The sequence below is a fragment of the Triticum aestivum genome, chromosome 2D (genome assembly GCF_018294505.1).
Source record: "Triticum aestivum cultivar Chinese Spring chromosome 2D, IWGSC CS RefSeq v2.1, whole genome shotgun sequence".
Lineage (NCBI taxonomy): Eukaryota > Viridiplantae > Streptophyta > Magnoliopsida > Poales > Poaceae > Triticum > Triticum aestivum.
Window position 1 is genome coordinate 597,762,118 of NC_057799.1, and position 5,820 is coordinate 597,767,937.

A 5,820-nucleotide genomic window follows, 5' to 3' on the forward strand; every position below is an offset into this window, starting at 1 on the left:
GTGGTGGCATGTCCGAAGAGGCGGCACACGTCTCCGGGATGTGGCCCCCCTCACGGACGGCGATGACACGGTAGTAGATGTTCTGCGGTAACGACGGCGGCAGCGACGCCCGTGAGGGGGGCACTCCCCGGAGCCGCGTGTCGGGTGCCTGCGCCTGCCACCATGCTTCCACAACCATAGGAGGGCCCACCGCAACACCTGGCGGCATTGCTACCCCCCCATACCCCGTCCCGTCTAACCCTGACACAGACGACCGTCGGGTCTAGCCCTTTGACTTTCGCTGGACGTAGTTTGACCAGTGGACCTTTTCACCTGGTTGTCATAGCCCAGCCATAGCTACACCCCCGACACAGTCCCGGCACAACCCACCGCAAGATTCCCTCCGCGTCGGCCCGACGTGGCCATTTCCCCCCTCCAGGGCACGGCAGCATCCACACCCATGAGGGGGGAGGGGGCACACCCCGGAGCGGCGTGCCGGGTGCCTGCGCCTGCCACCACGTTTCCACAACCGTAGGAGGGCCCATCGCAACACCTGGCAGCATTGCTACCCCTCACTGGTACCCCGTCGTCCCGTCTAACCTCTCCATGACACGACGGAAGCAAGGCCCGTGTGGGGGGCAATCGATATATGTTTTTTGTACATTTAAGTTAATGAAATTAGTTTTGAAAAAAAATAAAAATAGAGAAAATAGATAAAATATTAAAATATTATTAGAAATCTATGCCTACGGCAAAGCCGTCGGCATAGCTACGGCCACGGAACAGTAGAGCCCTGGATCGATGACGTGGCGTAGGGCGGGGATCGATGATGTGGCAAAATCCATGGGCCAGGTCTATGCCGACGGTAAGACCGTCGGCATAGAAATGCCACCCCACGGGATCGGCGAGCGACGCGGATCGATGATGTGGCGGCGCCGCCGAACGATGACGTCGGCATAGCTATGCCGACGGCCACCGTTAGCCCGTCGGCATAGCCTGACGCCGTCAAACTGTCGTCGCCGCTCGGGTAGACGGGCCCACGTGATATGCCGACGGCCGCCGTAGGTATATTTGAAGCAAGGCCGACAGCCCCCGTCGGCATAGATGGGCATACACCGACGGCCTTTCTACGCCGACGGCTTTAGCTGGGCCGTCGGGGTATGCCCATCTATGCCGACAGGGGCCGTCGGCAACACAAATTTTTCTGGTAGTGATTTACTTGAACTTTTGAAAACGTTCACCCCGCATTTGAAAAATGTTATCACAGTGTAATGATTTGTTCATGTAATTTTTTTTAAATATTCATACCATTATTTTTGAACACGCACAAGCGTGTGCGCATCAAGCATTAAAGAAGAATAGGGAAGAAGAGCCCTGGCCACCAGTGTCTTACCAGATGTCTGGGGCTAAGTCAGAGGCCCAGGCCCCTCCCTGGAGGGCCTCAAAGACTGTCTTGGAAGCACGCACACGTCTAGGTGTGCGCTGATACAACTTGGGAGCAATGTCATGAAACCTACAACCCAGCCCCTGCAACCAACTATCTTCCTAGGAAAGCGTGCTATGGCCGTCGCCCAATAGTGTCATGGTGGCAGTCTGAAAGAATGTTCGTATACCATTGAAAAACATTTCACGCGTTTCAAAAGAATGCTTCATGATGTTTTAAAAAATAATTATACAATATTAAAAAAACGTTCGCATAAGTTTTAGATAATATTTCTTACCATTCAGAAAAATGTTTGCAGCATATAAAAAATGCTATAACACTTGGAAATGTTTGCACGTTTTATGAAAATGAGAATCTTCCAGAGCGAACGTGCACAGCGGCACGTTACAGCGCGACGGGCTGGATATATAGTCTTCCGACTACGTGTAGGATCAGGATGACCTGCCGATCTGAGCAAGCGTCACGGAGACGCGCGCTGTTCGTGCTATAATAAGGCATAACAGGCCCTTGCCGGCAGGCCTGGAGAAACAGGCCCTTCCCGGCAGGCCGATTCCGAGACCAAGACCGACGGGAGGACCGGCAAGCCGATGGAGACACAGAGCAAGATCGGCGGCGAGGACGGCGAGATGGAAACGGGAGGGAAGCCGTCCAAGGGAAGGATCGCCGGCGAGTGCCTGAAACTAGAGGAGCTGCTCCAGCACGCCGCCGTAATAGAGGCTTCTGGACACCTCTTATCCATACCCTACAATGTTGCTTTAAGATCTGTGCTACACAACTAACTTCTTACATGAAAATTTCCTTTTTTTGTTTCTTCAAAACAAAACAATATATGCACTTCAAACTTCGCAGGACCACAAAACATTCTTACTACAATGTGGGAAAAAACTTTCAGATTTTTTGATACGACATAAATATACAAAATGAGATTTTTTTAGATAAAAAGTATTAGTTTTAGTATATATGTTTCACGAAAAAATCTGAAAGTTTTTTCCAATATTCTAGTTAGAATGTTTTGTTGTCCTTCAAAAGATTGAAGTTTATATGTTGTTTTATTTGGAACAAATAAAAAAACAAAAGTACTCACACAAATCTTGATGCAGAAATGAATGGCTAGATAAGGGAGTATATGAAAGCCTATGCTTTATCAAATGTTAACGGACGAGAATCCGGCGTCCTGCCGGGAGGAGACCGCGCACAGACTGGTTAGCGACATCATGTCGAAATTCGAAGCGAAGGTCGGCGACGTCGCCTCCGTACTCGAAGCAGAGGAGACCCGGAAGGAGGCGGCGGCGGCGCTGAGCTTGGGCTTCAAGCTGCAGCTCTGCTCCGAGCAGATCGAAGAGCTGCGGCGCGAGATGTGCGGACTGCTGAGGTCGTTCTCGCCGGAGAACAAGGACGTGAAGAGGACCATGATCGCGTTTTGCTCCGACCCGTACGTGCGCCGCATCGCCAAGCTGCAGTGGATCGCCAAGCGCATCAGCATGCTCCAGCAGATGGACCCGGACCTCGACTCCAAGGTGAATTCGAACATCGTCCAGCTGAAGTCGGAATCCTTCTTATCAGCCATGGACGAGGTGGACGAGGAGTGCAGCAGGGAGGGAGTCGCCGGCGAAGGCCGCCGTGGCCAAGAAGTTTCCATGGAGATGGAGGCGAAGAGATTCGCTGCCTACCGTTTCTACTGGAAACGTCTATGGGGCGTCCACAACAGCTTCGAAAACCAAACTGAGCACACAACACACATGCTGCATGCGTGCTACTTAGTTACTCTATGCTACTCCTACATCTCTAACTCATCCCTCACTTGTCTGTGTGCAGCGCTGATGAGCTCCATGCTCTACACACATTGCACGCCGCGCCACCGCCCGGCTGAAGCTGTCGCTGGGAGCACCTTGCAGGTCTACTCCATCAAAGTCTCGGCCATAAAAGGACTCGAGTGGCCACTAGAGGTGTAAGGAGTGGTCGCGGCCCGAGACGTCGCGGACCGTCGTCGCAACCCTATCTTCCTTCGTACGCGGTGTTCCTGCCAAATCCTCACAGAACAAGTATGTGTGCTACTTTCTTTTTCTCATCTTATTTGTTTCCTGCAATCCTTTCTGATTAGTCAATGGCAAATGGCGATGCTCGCAGGATCCTTTCTTGCGATTGAACGGCCCGGTTCGCGCAATCGTGTCGATGGACACCGTTTACATCGAGATCCAGTTGAGAGTCAAGGGCGCAACAGTATCTGAGGATAGAGCATTGATCGACACATTCTACTTTTACAATGGTGACGGTTTCCGCACCCATCTGGTCGACAACGACTTTTGCACACTCGAGTTATGCTATGAGCAACTTGAACGGTCGGTCCAGGCCACTATCCTGAGTGTGGTTGTTACACCCAAACTAGGGTCATTGCCTTTTCCACATGGCGTCCGAGTTGTTTGCTCTTCGCTACCTCGTGACGACAATGAAGTGCTCGCTGAGCTCCCATCGAGACAAGTTTTGTTGGTTGATTCAGAAGATGGAACAATGCCAATGGCTAGCAATGGCCACCTTGATCGCTTAAGACATGTAGTTTCTGTGGAATTAGAAGGAAAGCTGCAAGTCCTCATAATGGCCTATTCACCATCACAATCTGCTGACATTGTTGCTCGATTGCTCTTCACGCCCAAAAAATGCAACATAAGTAAAGAGGCATGCTACCTTGATGATGCCTCTGTGGTGGAGATTACTGTTGCTTGGTCCCTTATTCCCTCGAAAATGATATCTTGATTAATAGATATGTGGACTCTTTTGACAGTGTGAACACTTCGAATCCTGTTGAAGATTGAATGAACTTGTTAAAGATGACATAGAAAAGAAAATCATGATGACTAGACATATGCGGACCCTTTGGTTGGATATGAGTCTTTTTGTGTCATTTCGTGATCTATTGTGTCTTTAGTCATCATTTAATACACTATGTTCCCTTATTTTAGAGCCCTCTCATTCAATTGAGATGTTCAACTTTTAATTTGGTTCACGATTTTAACTGGGTCAACGATTTGTCAATGAGCTCTCTCATTCAGTTAAGCTATTCAATATTGGATTTGGTCCATAATTTTGAGTATCAATGGTTTCTCAAATTAACCGGCAGCAACCAGTCTAAAAAGCACATCAGTCCCATGCATTCTCTCACCACCTAGAAAGAAAAAGTGTCAACATGTGACATTGACGCGTCAAAATAATACATCAGCCACCAACGCAAGAAACATCCTAAGATAAGTATGAGTTAATTAATAGATAACACAGAATAACGTCGTCAGGAAAGCCCATCAAAACACCATGTTATAAAAAGGAAACACACACCGTCTTTCCCACACGCCAAACCAAATAACAAATAAAAAAAAGGTGAAATGCCAACAACATCAACGGCACAGTGAACACGCTCAACCCTTCTAGTTGTCAACAAATGTGACCCTTCTAATCATTGTCAAGCTATGCTAACCATTTAATTATGGTAAATGATTCTTATCGGCCAGTCGGTCGCACCAATTTGTTCGCTCGCGTACTCGCGCAACACTCAGTCAATGTGCACAGCTGGACCCACCCACGCCCTGCCCACGTTTCTTCCACATTCTTATCTCATCGTGCTTTTTTCACCAAGGCCACACCTCGTCTTCTACCTCTCTTCCTCCACCTCTCTCCCCACACGTGAGAGCCATCGAACAGCTGTCCCGCCATGTCTCATCCATCAACGCCGGCGAGGTCATCAGCCTCACGCTCCTCTGCAGCAGTGCCACGAACCACTCAGGGCGGTGGGAGCTACTAGGATCGCCTGGGCGCCCGTGCTGCGACGCGCGACGAGAGGTGCTGGAACTCCAACCGACATGCTCCGACAAGCTTCTCTGGTGCCGAGCGGCAGGGTCGACCAAAGTTGCAACTGGTTGTAACCAGCGGGTTTTACTGTGCTGGAAACAACAAATCATGGTGTTGAAAGAGAAATTCGTGTTGCTGGAACCATGCATCACAAATGTTGGAACCGGCTCGACGACGCTGCGACCGGGCGAGACGACGATGCTAGAACAATCACCGGTTTTTGGTGCAACCGGCCGACAAAGGAGTTGGAACCATAACAGACGGTGTTGCGACCGGCGGGGAGCTACATATATTTGTGTTGGGAACCGTCTTCTACCGGAGATGCAACTAGGGAGCTCAACGGAGAAGCTGTTCTGGGCGCAGTACGCCGTGCCAGAACATCCGGTGCCCTTTACCGATCAGCTGAAATGGCTGGTCGAGCTGCACAGGGTGGCCGAACTGGCCATGAAGGATTTGATAATCCGGTTGTGGCCGGCTGAGGCGATACCCAGCAGTTACTTTGGCCTCGTGAGGCGGGTGGTAGAGGCCTGTCCTCGGCTAGACATCGTCAAGCGATCGGT

General features: G+C 50.3%; 1 pseudogene; it reads left to right on the top strand.

Moving 5' to 3' along the window:
• The first annotated feature begins 1,959 nt into the window (after positions 1–1,959).
• Positions 1,960–4,174, top strand: LOC123056010 (uncharacterized; annotated as a pseudogene).
• Positions 4,175–5,820: the final 1,646 nt, after the last annotated feature.